Source organism: Falco biarmicus, chromosome 8 (assembly GCF_023638135.1).
Source record: "Falco biarmicus isolate bFalBia1 chromosome 8, bFalBia1.pri, whole genome shotgun sequence".
Taxonomy (NCBI): domain Eukaryota; kingdom Metazoa; phylum Chordata; class Aves; order Falconiformes; family Falconidae; genus Falco; species Falco biarmicus.
Genome location: NC_079295.1, coordinates 55,014,697 through 55,031,862, shown reverse-complemented (window position 1 = coordinate 55,031,862; position 17,166 = coordinate 55,014,697). Strand labels below are relative to the sequence as shown.

General features: G+C 44.3%; 1 long non-coding RNA gene across 4 annotated transcripts in view; it reads right to left on the bottom strand.

Annotated features, from left to right (window-relative positions):
• LOC130153518 (uncharacterized) overlaps positions 1–17,166 on the bottom strand; it is a 258,449-nt gene that overhangs the window by 197,756 nt on the left and 43,527 nt on the right. For 3 of the 4 annotated variants that reach the window (XR_008823425.1, XR_008823424.1, XR_008823423.1), the window contains exon 1: positions 11,431–11,641. The exons of the other annotated variant lie outside the window; for it this stretch is intronic. This is a non-coding gene — a long non-coding RNA (uncharacterized LOC130153518). Of the gene's footprint in view, positions 1–11,430; positions 11,642–17,166 lie in introns of those variants that run through there. 4 annotated transcript variants of the gene reach the window in all.

Genomic DNA, 17,166 nt, shown 5'->3' with positions numbered 1-17,166 from the left:
GGGGAGTTGGCTCCAATGGTACTGACAGCTATACAATGAATCATATTCTTTCCAAATTGCTGATTCTTATTTTAAGCACAAAGTGTTCTTCATTTCCAAAGCAGAGACTGTGATCAGAGGACTGTTTTATTTATATGTCTTTTAGTCACAAAATGAATTATTTTGCAAATATTAAATCAAAATAAAATACAGTCTAATCTTCAATTTTTCCTCTTTCTGAAACAAGTACTTTTAAAATGCTGTGCCTGTGAGCCTGGTAAAGCGTGCCAAGATGAACTTCTCAATCAATTTTTTAAAAAAAAAAAAGTATAGACACTTTGTTTTAAGCTACTGAAAAATATTTGGCTCACTCTATATATTATTAATACTCGTAACATCTTCTGATGACAGAGCCTGAATTAAAGAGGGAAAACACTTGCATCCCTCCCCAAGCTAAATATTTTCTGAAGTACCAACTGCCAACCCTGGCAGCCCCGCCACCCTTGTTAGGTGATAAATTAACGCTCACGCTCCATCGCGCGCCTTGCCAAGGCAGGCAGGGTTCAGCCAGCCAAAGCCTCGCTTTGTCCAAACTGCACCCACCCTCTAGTGGGATGAGGGAAAAGTGCTGCTCCAGACTGCCAGCCTCTCCCACACGTGCTTTATCCTGCAGCACAGGACGATGTGCCATAATAGCGAAAGAACATTCGTATAGGATAAACACGCTAAGATTTTGCTTTCTTTGCTCCCCTCAGCCCTCCAGACACCTGCTAGGTACGTTTTAATAAGGCACGTGAGCTCTAAGACATGATTACAGCCCCAGTGAGTTTCACCAAAAAGCTTCAGGAGCAATCTTTTCTTTCCGGCTTTGCCTGGCATCTTTTTGAGTCGGTGCCATTTTAACTAGTTTCACAGGTGACTAAGCAGTGATGAGGCCAGTGAATTAGCGGCCATCATTATACCTTTCTTCTGCTATAAAAAAAAAAAAACCACACACAACACAAAACCAAAAATGCTTAGAAAAAAATACACCCAGTCCATTTTCTTCTATGTACTAGACAGACCCATACAATTGACTGTAAAAAGTGGAAAAATGGAATGTTGCTGCTCAACAAAGGAGTACTGCGGTTGTGGTACTATCTGTGCAAAAGCAGCAAAACTGTAAGCAGGTTTCAACCCACGACCTAGGTCAGCTGTACAAAAATACAGGCAACCCTTAAGGCAAACTGCTCTTGAAAGTGTTTGCAACAAAGAAGGCCAGAACTTGCTTCCCACAGCCCAGGAGGAGACAGAGCAAGATGCTCTGCAGGGGATAGACAAGCAGGACCAAGGGAGACAGCAGAGCAGCACCCCCAGCTAGGGATGCAGCCCCCCCAGTACCTGGGCAAGAGCTGAGTGAGTTCAGTAGCCACAGCCAGGGTCAGCCACAGTCCAGAACCTCAGGTAAGCCCAACTCAAGCCAGAAGATGAAGGTGCAAGGCTAAGCACAAGAGCCCCACACCACCATTGGCTGAGCCTAAACACAGATGAGAACCAGCAGGCACAGGGTGTGTGGACAGGGCTCAGGTGGAGCTGCTTAGGGCAGCCAGAGCCTGCCAGCACCCCCTGAGGTCTGGCAAACCTATTTATAAACCCAAACTAACAATCCCCAGTGAATTTAGGTGAGTCACATTAGGTCCAAAAGAAAGAAGTAAAGATTTACAGTAAAGATGCAAAGTGAAAAGCCATTAATAAATAGATTCTATTCTCAAATACAAAGATGGAGCCTGCAAATAAATCCACTACCTTTAACAGTAAACCTTGATGAAAGCTGGAGATAAAGAATTGACTCTACAAACAGCGATGCCTTTTACTAGCCTATTTTGTCCACTGCATGCATGATAGCAAGGTGAAGGACAGAAACAAAGCGGGCAAGGCCATAAAAAGAAACATAGGAATTGAAATCATTGAGCAGGACTGAGGAGAGCATGATCCCTTCCTCAACGTGATGCAATCAGCAGCCTCCAGCAGCCTACTAAGCAGGCTTGGATCTAGAATGGAAACAGCATGAAGCGCACCAGAGGGAGGATAAAAATGAAGCTATCGTTCACAGAGCACATGGTCCTACCAGGAAATACAGAAACCTCGGACTGGTCTGGCACTCTGTCTCTCCCTCCCTATGGGTCTTCTGCAGAAAGCATAGCCTGTGCGCCCACGAGGTGATGAAATCCCTAATGCTGTATGGCACATGGGGAATTCAGGGGATTGCAAAACAGGATGTTTCTTGGAGGAAATACAGTCGCAGCAAGCAAAAGCTTTGAGTACGGTACATCTCACAATGATGTAAGAGCTTGATTATGCATCTCACTTAAAGCCCAGCTTAGGGGTTTAGATCTAGTAGAACTAATAGGCAACACCTGCTGCGATGAAAACAATTTCCGCCCCTGAACTCTAGCAGAAGTGTTTATCTTTTGAGTTAGAAAATATTTCTCCAATGTCTGAACAAGACTCCAGGGACAGGAACATATGCCCAGAACTGATGTTTCTGCGTATTAGATAGCTTATAAAAATGAGAATTAGAAAAACCTGGTATCATCAGACATCTCGTCCAATAAAGTCATTAAATGGAAAGTACAGGAAGGTTCTGTTAGCGTTTCCCCTCCCTGCCACTGTAGTCCTAGTTGTTCTTTGTAGCGCAGAAACAGAGGCTACTGAAAAAGCTTGCTGGGGTAAATTCTGAGTTCAAAATTCAGGGCTTTTCCAGACCTGTCCCTCACAAAACTACCATCGGCTTCAGTGGAAGCTTTACCCAAATATCGGCCTCAGGACTTGGGCCTCTTGGTTTTAGTTACTAATTTGATTATTAAAGGTTAAACAGAGCTGTTGACAGTACAAACGATTTTCTTACGTAAGCAGTGAAAGGGAGAGTGTCAGATATACAAGATAAAACAATACTGCCAAGTCAAGGCAATATAGGTTACGGGTGAACGTCCTTTCACAGAACGTACTGCACCAAATCCCAAGTTTTGCCCTCTTCCTCAGGCAAAACTCCCATTTAAATCAACTGGAGCTCAGTGTGATCAAGAAGCAGAGTCAAGCCTAAGGACAGACCTCGGCGTTCAGCCATGATCGTTGCAAGGGCTTTAAGAGATGGTAGCTGTTGAAAACACAAAAGTTCTACATTTTTTGTTCTTACAGAACAAAACCTGTGAGCAGTGAAAGGTCGTCGAAAAACACATGCTCTGCTTTGCACTGAGAAAGGACAAGGCACAGGTCCCAGGCTTGACCAGCAAAGCTGCAGCGTGAAGCATTGCTTCATTTTTAACTTAGGTGGACTGTTTGTCCTAATAACGTCTTAGAATGGTAAGACCAACCTCCCCTGCAGACGTAACTGCTGCACAGATTCATTATCTAATTCCCATGAAATACCACAACTGCAAACGAAGTGCTTCAGCCCATCAGTTATACACATACAACCCTTAACAATAAACCCCTCGGTGACAGGAATGTCAGGGAGGGCACATAGGGCTTTCCTCCCATACTTTCTGCTACGACATTCTTTATCTAAAGCTTAGACACAAACCAGGGACTTTTTTTTAATTCTTGACCAAAAATAATAACAGCAAATTATATTTTTAAATTATATAAGTGATACTTAAAAATAATAACGATCCAGTCGAAGGCAAACTGTTCTCGGTTCAGTCTAACAACATTTCATTAGTTTGGTGATTAAGTAACAAGCCAAAAGTTAACTTCCTGGAAAATCTACTGTTGTTATAATGAAATTGCACTGTCAGAGCCGTACTGTAGTTCTGTCTTTAATAACAATGCAACAGACATTGAGGGAAATTCCTGTGGTTGTCTGTCCTATTCAGATACAGTTATCATCCAATAGATCATCAGCTGTACAATAGTCAATGGTGTTGCAAAGTTTTTGACACAGTTAACACATTAACACATAAGACAAATGTCGGATTTGAGCCAATTCTCACCAAAGCCAATGGAAAACTCCAACAGAGTTGTACTGGGCACAGGGATGGTGTCACACGTATTGTCAATCACGTAGCAAACAAGACAATCACAGCAGCTCCCTTCTGACATCAGCGTCTGCCTCTACTCGAGGCTTTGGCAGCGCCTCGCAAAGGACTGGCTCTCTTTCTCCTGCTTCTTTTTAACAGCCTGAGACTCACTCGGGCTTGGTTTTTTGGCATAGGGCACTCAAAAGCACATTGTCAGGGTTCACAGAACTGAAGTCTGAATTGTTTTTGTCTTTTCTTCATAAATATCATATACTTTTTAAAGTGTGATTTGATTTTTACCCTTATGCTTTACCCATATATATATATATATTTTTTTTTTTAAATAAAGAAGCAGCAAGCCCTTGCTTTACTACCAACCCCACTATCATAAATCACAGGCCAGCTCTGATCACGTACTACTGCAGCATGGTCATGTCAGCAAACATGCCGGTATATCTAACAATGGAATGTATTTTCTGAACAAATGTTTAATAAAGCTCACATCATTTGCTGAGTTCATTGGGACTGATCTGCTCAGAAAAGGAATATCATGGATGGAAAGCACACTGTTCCTTCACAGTCACAGTACTAACACAGCAATAAACTATCTCAACTGACACATCAAGCTTAAAGCAACAAAATCATTGTGCAAATGGTACACAGAAATACCAGAACTCCCAGTTTAAAATAAAAGCTAAAAAATAATGAAAGAAAGATAGACTGTATGTTAATTGTTATGGCACTGATACCTGCTGGGTTGCAGATCCAAATGAATGAGTGGGCAAGAGAACCTGATCCTAGAAATATGCTCACGAAGACCTGAGTAGGAGTCTAAATCCAAGATAATTTTCCCTTTTTGTAAAATCAGGGCTTCAAGCAGAAGGAAATGTGTACATTTTCCTATTAATATGGGAAAATATTATCCCAGGGCTGAAGAGGCAGAGACAAAACAGATAATAGGTGTCAATGAGTTCCGAACGAAGCCTCTCTCTCCCTTCCCCTCTGCTCTTTCCCATCCCTAACACCACCCAAATTTGCTGCTACCCAGGATTTCGTGTTTTAGCACATCTGCACCAGCCCCTGCTGCAGGGACAAGGCTGGGAGGTGGGCACCCCAGCAGGGAGTTGCATGCCCTCCATCCCCACCCAGGAGCTCGGCAGAGGCCGGAGCTGTGCCGGCGGAGCAGCAGGTTGGCAGCTGAGCCTGTTTCCCGGTGCCGTGCCGCTCTGGCAGATGCGGTGCCGGAGGCAGGCTTGCTCCCGTGGAGGCTGTGCCCCATCCTCTCCTGCCGGGGTCCAGGGGACTGTCCTAGCAGCGGGTGTAGTACGTGGGAACATGCTTCCCCTCTCCAGTGCGCTTCCCTCAGCAGACTCTTGCTGTGTTGCATCTGTTTCTGACAGAGATCCCAGCTTTTGGCCTAATGCAGTACTTCAGCAGCGCTTGGTTAAGTTGCCCTGGGAATACAGCCTGTGCAAGCACTGACTGAAGGAGATTTCCAGTCTCCTGTCCCAGAGCTTTCAAAGGAAAAGTGTTAAAAAAAGATGATAAGCAGGTAAATGGCTACGACAACCCATCAGGATCAGCCACAAAACACCAGCACCCATTATCAAACTTTGCCCAACATAATACCCTCAGCCCCAAAATTTAAATCACTAAAATAATCTCTTTTAATCAGGTGGAAATGTATTGTGAGGGACTTCTTGTTATTGCCCTGCAAAGAACACAATCAACATTTTTTTTTAGCTGAAATTCATAGAATACTGCCTGGTTTACATGGAGAAGTGGGAAGCGAAGACTCCCTGCAGCGTGCCTGCAGAGGGAAAGTACTTCTTAGAAAGGGCCAAGTTCAGGATTTCAGCCTGCACTTTAAGCAGGGGCTAAGAGTAAAGTCCTGCCTGCTGGAATTGTGAAATCTCTGTAAAGCAAGTTTATAAGCAAGTATTAGCACAGCTGGCAAAGGCTTTCAGCTAGGAAAACGTTTTTCTACTGGTGAAGACATGCAGGAGGGGGCAGATGAAGAAGTCTGCAAAAGCACATCGAATGGGGGGCTGTGTGGACCGGAGGGCTGCTGAGAAGCCATTGCCACATTCATGAAGGATGTTAGGTCCTTATACCAAAATGCTTTAGCAACAGCTATTAGTAAAATATGTTTTTCTCTGTTCCCTGCATGGACTCGAGTTCTGCAGACAGCTACAATGATAGCCTTTTGGAATGCCAGACAGAGGAGATGGACCTGGCACACAACACACAATGGGGAGACTGGTTTGGTAGGTCCTGGTGGAGCACTTCAGCCCAGTGATGGACTGTGGAAGCAGCTTGTACTGAGCTGAACACAAAACTCGTAATGGGAAAAGATGCGTGCTCTTACAAGGGCTCCATTTCAAAAGCTTTTGTGAAAAGTCAGGTCATAAACAACTGAAAGAAGGAACTTCAAAATCTACTTTGGTGAAGAAAAAGCAGGTACGGAATGAACCTGGATTAGACAGATTCCCTCAGGGAAGGAGAAATAGGGGTCTCGTTAAAGCACCAGCTGTTAATTCCCATCTGTATGTAATTTCCATTCCTATAGCCCTTCCAAAAAGGATCATTAGTGAACTGGCTGAAAACTGGAGGAGACCCAAGTGCAAACTTGTGGTAGGTGTCCCACAGCTCGGAGGAGACCGTCTGTTTCCCACGTGGGTTTGAGGCCGGATGACGTTTCTAGGCAGCGTAGAGGCAAAGGTCACCAGTGACAGCATTGCCCAAGTGTAGGGAAACCACACTGGGGAAAACGAGAAGCTGCTGAAGCAGCAGAGTCACCATCAGCAACTGTTCCCAAGGCCCAGGTGAAACGCTGGCTGCTGGGCTGCCGTTGAAGGCATGACATGGCTTGGAAGCCACATCGCTGATCAGAAAAAACTGACCCATGGAAAACATGCACAGCTGAAGTACCTGGGAACTGCGAGAAGTAAATAAACAAATTATCAGCTGCATCAGGAGAAACCCATCTCTTAGTGAAGTTCATGTCTGTGTAAGGGGTGGATTTTTAATAAAATGATCATTATCTCTAGTGCTGTGGGGTTTTGAGTGACCTCCACGTCACCTGCCTGTTGTCTTACCACTGTGAACTGCAGCTAAATTAGCTGAGTAAGGTGCTGTTTTGGAGTGAGTTCATTTGTCTGTTAACTCCGCTAATACATTTTCTCCTGAATATCTTTCAGACATTTCCAGTGGATGGGAATAAGAACAAGTGCTGACTTGGGGGGCAATTCATGGTTTCCCCACTGTTCATCCAGGGTGACAGAGATGAACGGAGTCCCCATGTGGACTCCAAGTACAATTGTGGTGAAGCCTCCTCATGAAACCCATCCATGACACAAAGGATTCTCCATGTGTTTATATCACTTCTACTGACTGGTGGGAATTAGCTGTTCCCTGCTGGACCCGTTCATGCTGGCCCAAAGACTGTACTCTGCAGCAGAATGACATGACCAAGTGGCAGGTGTCTGGTGGAAAGTTATGTCACAGGGAAAGAGTTCAGTGTACCTGGTGTCACAGGAGAAGAGGCTGGCTCTGAAATAGTTCAGTGAGCCAAAGACTGGCAGACGTGACAGCAGAAGGAAGAGAAACGATGTAGTGAGAAAAGCGGCTCTCACGAAATGCTAGTCCCTCCTCAGGAAATTAAGAAGTTAGAAACTAGCCCTTATCCAAAATCAGGCTGTGCTCAAACCAGAGATTGCTCTACAGAAGCTCTGTCATCATCACACTGGTCAGATGGCAATGAAAGAGAAAAAAATCACATCCTGGAGCACAGCCAGAGGCAACTACCTTAACTGCCCTCAGCAGACCCAATTGCAGCAGTAAGAAATGCCAAGAGATACTTAGGCATATGCATTGACTGTTGAAACCTTCATTTACAAACAAATCTACTGTTATCTCCACGTAGCAGACACCCAGGATAAAACACCAAGAGTGAAATATGTTTGCAGTTTAGATATGGTGTCAACGGACTAAAACAGTACCCAAATATCAAGGCAAAACAGCAATACCCTGCTCTACTGAATGTCATTCAAACCCATAAATGTTCAAGAGATAACGTCAGAGAATGACCCACAATCTAACCCAAGATTTGAGAAATGTAAACATCTTTGCTTAGATTATGTTGTTTGTGTCCTTAAAACACAGAGGGAACTTTTGGTAGGAGAGTAATGGACTCCAAATCATTTTAATGAGATAAAGTTTAAATGTGCAGGGACTAGACATCAGTTTGAGAGAAATCACATCCTCCTGCTGGGACGTTTAGTCATCTGTCTATTTCTGGAGAAACACCTTGGAACACTAAGGTGCTGGAGCTGTCTGTAGGCTCCAGGCAATTGTACAGGTTTGCTCAAAACTTCACAGAAGAGGCACAGAACTATTATGTCAGCTAATTAATAGAGATTTTTGACTGGAAAAAGGAATACTCAATGCACTTTAGACAGTTAAAATTGCCTAAAGTCAATCCATTCTCATTTATCTTAATTCAGAGGACTTCAAAACCGAGCTGATCTCAAGTCCATCTAATCTCTCCCAAAATACCTTCAAGATGATGATGATCTGCATTTGAACCAGTTGAGATGACTGGTAGGCAGTGATTGTGCCACCTGAAGAATCTATAAAGATTTTGAGAGCAAAAATCCAGTATTCTGCTACTAAACTGCAAGACGTTCTATGTGAAGACCAGGAGTAAGTTTGGACTTGCCTGGGGTGTGCTATATTCCCTCTGCTTCCCCCGTTTTTTTCAGGATGAGTAACACGCCCAAACTGCTGAATTGAGCCTCCCAAGGCCGGGTCTCTGTTGTTAGGTTTGTTGATGCACAAAATACAACCCCGGCTCCCTGACTTATTCTTGCGTAACACTGTCACAAGGCCAGTGAGAATCTATTCTCACCGCTCCTTAGCCAGCTGAGGACATCTGCACTGAACGCTGCTTTCCAGGCACATGGGGAGGAATGTGTATACGTACAGTATGCATAGACATGTATACCCATACATCCAAGGGGTGCCCTGGATTGTTCTGTGTAAGGAGTGCTCTGCTGGGGGGTACACTGTGGTTTCCATACCTAACAAATCATACCCAGCAATGAAGGAACTGAACAGTCTATTTTTTTGCAAATGCAAACCCGAAGATTTTGGCCTGCTTAGTACACTGAGCCTGCCACACACGTTCATTGAAAGAAAGGCAAATGCTGAGGGAACTCCTTAACCCTCCCAGACCGATGCAGAAAAGAATTTGGAAATACCCCAGTGTGTTCCAGCAGCCTATAGTGGGAGACTGGCTGTGGAAGAAGAATTGCTGGTATGATCTCAGGACTCAACCCACTGCAGTCAGACAGTCTGCCCACAATGCTGGGCCCAGCCAAGACAATACAAGCTCTATACTCACTGATAATCCAGACCCAAATACAAACAACATCCCCACGCCTGACTACACTACTCAAGTGGGCAGATGAACGTGGAAACATAACATAGCTAGCAGGCTATCTGGTCTCCTAGTTTTAACACAAGAGAAATTTCTTTGCTGTTTTCAAAAACTCCTAATGGGGCCAGTTGAAATGATGGATGTAAACAGCTCCTCCAGCCACAGGCAGTGCTGGATATTCCCATGAGTACTAAGCTCCTGTGTGTATTACACGGCTGCCTCTATTCAGGAAGCTAAAAAGAAGTTCAGTCCTGCTTGTATATGCTGGAATCATTGCATACAGTGTTCCCATAAATCATATAAATGAGCAGTACTATGTCACTAGTTAGGACAGTTGCTGTTATTATTGAAAAACCTTCTGGCAATCCAATCCTAGTGCCATCCAAGCCGAGGCTGGCCTCAGTGCAATTTATACTGGTCTTAAGGCTGTGCCCTGCAAACAGTTTCCCAGAAAGACTCTGGCAGCTAGACAGTCAGTATTAAGGCTGTTGTGCCCGTTCTCCATCATATTCCCCAACACGAGGGTGAGACAGGTTGACACAGAGCCATGTTACCAGCCACGTACCACCGGGAGCTGTGTCCTCCTCCAGGCTGCTCGTGCTCTGCTCCCCTGGAGCAGGGTCTGCTCCATGACGGCTACACAGCTAAGCCAGAGACAGCCCGCCTGTTTTCCACACGGGATGAAGCACCTCATGTGCACAGTGAGACTGGGGAGAACCAACCCCGGCCTTCCTGCTGGGGCATCATACACACAGATGAATCTCAGCAGATGCTCTCAGGGCACCCAGCAAAGCACGCTGATGAAAGAAGACACAAAAGCACAGGCAGTATTTACCTTGGCTAGTGGGCCATCAATTATCAGAACAGAAACTTGACTAAACATGAAGAGCTGGAAAGGCAGAGCAGAGTCCTGGGAAGCAGCAGAAGACCATGGACACCCTGCCTGTGGTCTTGTTCTGCACATTCCACCCTCCAGTCAGCTCTGTCTGAACCACTTACCCAGAGTCCAATTTATTCCTGTGGATTTTCAAGAAATATGAACCCTAAAACAAGATGTACTGAAAGTTCAGTACGTGGTATTAAAGCTAGTATCTGTCATGTCAGTTCTGCCTCTCCACTTTATTCATTCTGCTTGTTATTATCATCTGACTATAATCTACTCATAAACAATACCCTTATGATTTTTTCCATGCCTATTTATTTCCTCAGTTATTGACTTGGTTTCCTGAGGCTATCAAAAAATAAAATATTTATATAAACACATCTCTGTTTTAAAATGGTCCCTAACTACTTATAAATGCAATGTGACATCAACCAAAAATCAAAGCATATTTAGCACTTGGGACCCACTACTTGCCATGAAAACAGCTGCAGCTGAAATAGTGCCAGGAAAGGACCCACCCAACCCATATACAGAACACATTTAAATAAATACAGGTTCAAGTCTTGGTCCATAGATGGGCAAAACTCTTAAGCAGGTGGGAGAAGAACCACCTGAACAATAGCACGGGGGGGACATGCATGCACCAGCCAGATGTGCACATACAGCTGTACGGTACTGCAGCACCACAGCTTGTTTATTGTTGGACTGGTGAAAGACTGGAAAAATTGCATTCACGGAGGCGTTTCCAGAATAAAATCTGATTACACTAGGATAGAGAAGATGGCAAATATTATCTCTGAGGATTTTTCTCACAGAAAACAGCAGTTCTTCCATTCGGGGTTATAGATTTAAAGTAATTTCAAATAAGGAGAAAAAAAACCTTCTGAAATAATCCCTTCACAGACATGAGAAACTACCATGTACGGTCCCATGCTGATGCGCCCAGCTATAATCCAATCTTTGCTTTCTGCTGACTAGCTGAACTCTCGTGGTTTATTATGTCAGTGGAACCCCTGAAAAGAATTATAGCCTTTTATTCAGCTCCGAACCACGTATTATTATGAATGCTAAACTGGTTCAAATAGTCTATTGGTCCTGTTATAACATTAGACAAAGTCTTAAGTAATTACCTATCTCTTCAAAGAATGTGTTTTCATTGGCATCAGATCCCGCTGAAAGCAGGCATGCATGCTTGTGGATTCACTGTGCACAACGTCCCTGGAGCAAGCACATGGCGATGTACAAACAACCGGACAGAGCTCCCACCACCACAGCACTGCAAAACAAAAGCCTTCCACAGCAAAGAAAACCCTCATCTTAATTAATCATAATAAAACCACATTAAATGATGTCAGAATAAATACAGACACAGGTGATGCAGGCAACATGCACATCATAGTGGCAAACCGCATGTTACTTTGTGATAAATAATAATTGAAGGTATTAATAAACTTAATTTGAAAAGAGATGTTAGCATCAGCCCTGAAAAAAAAAAGGCTCAGGCAGATTCCTGCATCCAAGTAGTCCCACTGGAATCAGTAGACCACATGACAGCACCAGGACTTTAATTTGTATTTTAAAAGTCACCTGCTCCAGTATTGGTAACTGCTCGTGTCACACCCGCACACCCGCAAAGCAGCAGGACCGTGGACTCTGCTCGCTGCAGCGAGCCCTGGTTTTTCTACATGCTGCCTGCAAGTCCTGCAAAACTGAGGAAAAGACTTGGGGAATCTTTCTTTCTCAACTGTCTGGGCTTGATGATTAACTAAGCTTTTTTTTTTTTTTTTTTTTTTTTTTTTTAACGTGAATTTCAATCCACAGCTCTCGTTATTCCACAGGAAGGACACAAACCCGTAAACCATGTCACATAGGCCATGAACACCGGTGTCTCTAAGCCAAGGGGGTTTAGAGGCTGTGCTGTGCGTCAGAGCATCTGCCTAGACCCCGTACGGTGAAATGAGAGGATCCACCAAGCAACTGTCATTAGGCCACGGGAACAGATCTACAGGTTAGTTCTTGTTCTGGTCTGCACTGAGAAGTCCCAAAGCCGTGGGAAGACCGTCTACACACACAAAGTCAAACGTGGTTTATGAGAAGCTGATGAGAGCCCAAGATAGGACTGTAGAGGTGCTTTTCTGTCTCACTGCTCTTACCCGCTCTGCAGAATTGCATTCAAATGTGTTGGGTCCAATGTGAAAACAAAAGCTGAGCCTTAATTTCAGCATCAGCTGTTGGCTGAAGTGAGTCAGTGGAGAACAAGCACAGGAGAGGCAGGCAAACCATCCGTTCCATGTGTATTTGCTGGCATCTGCACGGCCATTCACAGGAGAAGCAGATTCACTTTCAATCTGAGGTCAATCCAACGGAGAGCCACGACTGGCGGGTAGGACAATTTAAGATCATTATATTGTTTAGACTCTGATTCTGGAATCATTGTACTCTGCAGAGAGTCGTACTTTGTGGGCGGTGACTACGGTGCTATAATTACCACTATAATTACACTGGCATGTTTCCTTCTTGGCGAGCCCCATGGAATTACAGTCCCGTTACCTGACCTGGGTTTCTGGTAGTCCTAGCATGATGGGCTACAGCATATTTTTTTTTGGCCTAGCCACAAGCTGGTAGGATTAGTACAAATTGGAAGGCCAGGAATGCCAAGATAGTTTCTTCCAGAGCAAAACAAAAATGTTGCCAATGTCCACTTTGACTGCAAGTATCACTTGTGGCTCCTTGAGGAGGTGAGGTGGAGAAGGGAGGCAAGGTGAAGGAGGAACCAAGGAACCAGAACGTCAGAAGAATCTGGCATTGCAAAGGTGAAGGACACCCTAGGACTAGCAAATCTCACCCATCTTCAATTTCTGCCTCACGTAACTGAATCATAAACACACATAAGCTGGGTGTGTCTGATAAAAATGTCAGCTGTGACACTAAACTATTTGTGTTGGGCTTTGGCACTAATATTGCAGTGGTAATTCTCATCTCTCCTGCAGCTATTGCTTCAGGATTTGGCAGGTTCAAAAACACAAAAGCATCTCGTGTTGCAGGAGGAAGCCCGTTCATCGCTGGTCTTGATCCTGTCCATAACAAAGTACATGTTAACCTTGAATCATGTGAAACGAAGAGGATGCTTTATGTAGCAGGTGCTCTTCAGATGGGAGACCCAGATAACTCCTTTTTGCTTTACATGAAAGCATGCTTTTCCCAAAATCAAACAGGATTTCTGCAGAAGAGCAGAGCTCCCATGCTCCTCCGAGCAGGATCTGACACCACATCCCTCGGTCAGAAGACAGAGCTCGCTGTGTCCCAGCAAGCCAATGTCTGGATGAAACCAGAGACTCCACAGCAAATCTTTTGCAGATTCTTCTTTTCCATATAACACACAGAGGGATTCGACTTGGGTGAATCCGCTGAAAAATTCTCTGAGTCAAAGCCTCTTCTCAAAACTCTTTTCTCTACTTTCTGATGTGTTTTTCTCCCTGCTGATTTGGAGCCCGACCTGGGGATCTGGGTGTTACAGGATGTTCAGCAGTTCTCCACGTCAAGCCGCAGCTGACTGAGGTAGCCACTTCACTCAAGGAAATTATTTGAGGTTTTCTGAGAGCCTCTTGACAGTAGGTAAAGATTGTTTCAGCTTGTGGGAGTGCCAGCTAGAACCCTTTATAACCTGAATGACATATAATGTCATAAAAACTGCTGCTAAAACTCACTCTGTCCTTTCAAGATTGCAATTTTGATGTCAATGTCTGTCTTTTCAACCATCGGATAGCAGCTCATCTGGGTAAGAACCAGCAAGCCGGAGATTGCCTACAAGTATCTCCTAACAAGAGTCCCGTCCATGTATTATTTTAGTTAGGAATGTAACTCAGCATGCCTTGCAGATCTCTTCCCCATTCTCTCCAGGGGGGAAAAATTGTACTTCTGTGAGAAAAGGGGAGAAATAGAAGCTTCTGGCCAACGCTCTTATCTGGTGACTAAGCAGCCTGCAGTCTGATATGTCTCAATCTGAGCAGCCACATTTTGACGACCCTTTCACACATAATTGCCCACAGAGCTTCCAATTTTCTTTAGCTAGTGCAGTAGTCGGAGAAATCACGACTGTTTGGCACTGTCTGCCTTATATTAGTTGTAATCACACCACATTTTTGTTTATATCCACAAGTAATAAAAACCATGCATATCTTTAGTTTGACTTAAAGAATAAAGTAAATACATAATTCTGGCAAATTGTTTGGAATTATAGTTTAACATCTGGTTCGGATATTCTGTAGTAAATTGTTGGCACCAACTTTGCCACTTTTTTTTTTTTTATTGAACCAAAATGTTCTCAGAAACATGTGTTTTTTGTCCAACTTCCATGTAATCCATTTTATGAAGGCCAAAAAGCTTACGAAGTTTGAAACTTAAACTACCTGGGCAGAAGGGATTGTTTCTGGACATTCATTACACAGCTGATTAACTGAGGAATAAACAATTCTGGCATGCAACCTAGCGTGTCTGTTGTTTTGGCTTTTTGTCTCAAGGAGTTGTCTTTCTTGAAATACCTCCCCAGGTACAATGTGTACATTCCACCCTGTTTTGCTCACAAATTACATACCTGTCTTTTATGTCAAGTCCAATATAGCTGCACCAGGTTTTCTTATTCCACATAAAAAGTAACCAATTACTTGAGTAAATACCTGTTTTAAAAATATCACAGAGTGGTTTCCTGCTGCTCTAAATACTAAAACGTTTGGCAGGGTTTCTGACGATCATAAATCTTTCAAATTGTTCATATTTTATCAAAGAAGCCAGACCATCTTTAAACATGGTGCATAACGCATTGAGACCATTTCTCAGATACCTGATTTTTAGACAAGCAATCAGGAAAAAAATGGCTGTCTAATTTTTAATATAATTAGCTCTGCCTTTTCTTGCATTTCATTCTCTATGCCTTTATTGTCGACTTCTGCTTGTTCATCATAAAAAACTACAGTTGCCAGAGATTCAGAAATACTAAATCGATGATGATGGAGGAAAAGTGGCTTAAAATACAACCCTTTGAAGCTTCCCAACAGACCTACATTTACTGAGCCTAACAGGTTCTCCAGTGTCAAATCCCATTTCAGTCACTGTCAGCAGCTTTATTCACACCATCCGAGAACCAACTTGTGGGAATTAAATCAACACGTTCCCAGAGCAGGTCCCACACCAGGAGGAACCAAGTCCAACAGGCAGCTTCCTCCGCTCTCCCAACCACTTTCCCAGCGATGCTTTGCAGCTCTGGGCTGGCTTCGTAATGATGTGTCATTTGCAAGTCAGCACCTTGCACTAAGCCTCGAGGTGGGGAAATTACCCAGGAGAAGAGGCAACAATAAATTCCCCTGTCTTGCTTTTCTCGAGTCTGATGAAATCCCATTGTGCTGCTGGGGCTGCACAGCACAGCTGACTTTAACTCTACTGTGAAATGTGTTTAGTCACAGATAAAAAACCCATAATCCAGACCTCGGCACACCTTCCCCACAGCATCCTCTTCCCTTTTGAAGTCATCAGCCTCTCCGTCCTTCATAACTGGGTGTGCTCGCCCTCTCCCTGTGTGCTGGAGCCTTTTGCACAGCATTCCTAAGCCTTCACCTGCCTGCAACGGCCTCGCAGGGACAAAGCCCTGCTAATAATCATGAAAGTAGCTCATCTCCCCTAAAAACCCCAAACAACTGAAGGCTTCCCATTTAAAGACAGTTGCAAAATGCTCGGACTACTGCTTGATCATGTAAAGTTTTAATCAAATTATGAAACACTCTCAAAAAGTAAAACCTAGGTATGTTGGCTAAAGGGAACTCAAAAGTGTATTCCTAAAAGCCAACAGTTGTTCAAAACTGCTGGAAATACTTGTGATCCTCTCTGAAGTGTTACTCCTCAAACACGTCATCAAACGCCTGGCAATCGGACACCATCCTGCGATCAGGCGCCTGCGTCCACGCAAGCTCCCTGCCGCTGGAGCAAAGCTGCAGGTCTCCTGGAAACCAGCCTCTAAATCACTGGAATTGGTAACTATTCTATGAAATTACCTGGCACTCGAACGGGCAGTCAATCGTGCTGCCGGGGAGCGAGTTACACCAGGCTCCAAAAGATGCCAAATTTGCTAGAGCATGACTCGCCTATCATGTGCATTTTTCCTGACTGTGCTCACCTTTAAAATGCAGGCGCAGCTTCTTGCCTTGCCAAGGAAGGGCTGAGTGGGACCAGATTCTCTAATCCCAGAAGCACCCTGATGGGTGACCTCGGGAGAGAAAAGCAGGGAAAAATCCTACAGCCGCGAGTGCCACCCGCCGCCCAGCAATGCCTGCCGAGCAGGGGACAGGGAACGCTCAACGCGCTGGCAGCCGGCACATTTCTTCACCAAACAGTGACACGAGGGGGTGCTATTTCCGGCACGGTTTTGGTAAGAAAAAGATGTGAAAATAACCTTGAATGGAGCAATTAATACAATACGGGCTGAAGTGGAGGACGAGCCGCGCTAGGGCACCCAAGGCGGCGTGCTTCGAGGGCGCGCTCTGAGAAATGATGAGCCCTGGCTGGAGAAGTCAGCCAGAGGGAGCAGCACGGGGTCTGGCGCGCGAAGGATGTGCAGAATTCCTTTAAGTTGAAAGGGCAGAACCCATCCGAAAATTGTGACTTTAAAAAGAGGTAGAAAGATCGACGAAGAATGGTTGCAGGAGAGCATCTGACCTAAAGCAGCAGAGAAAAGGCATGAGGAGAAAGCACAATCTGTGAGGCACAAGAGAAAGATGAAAATAGATAATGTGTTATATTAGTACATAGTGTATATACATATACAATATGTATAATACGTGTATGAAACTTGCTGGTTAGGAACAGTACATTGGTTC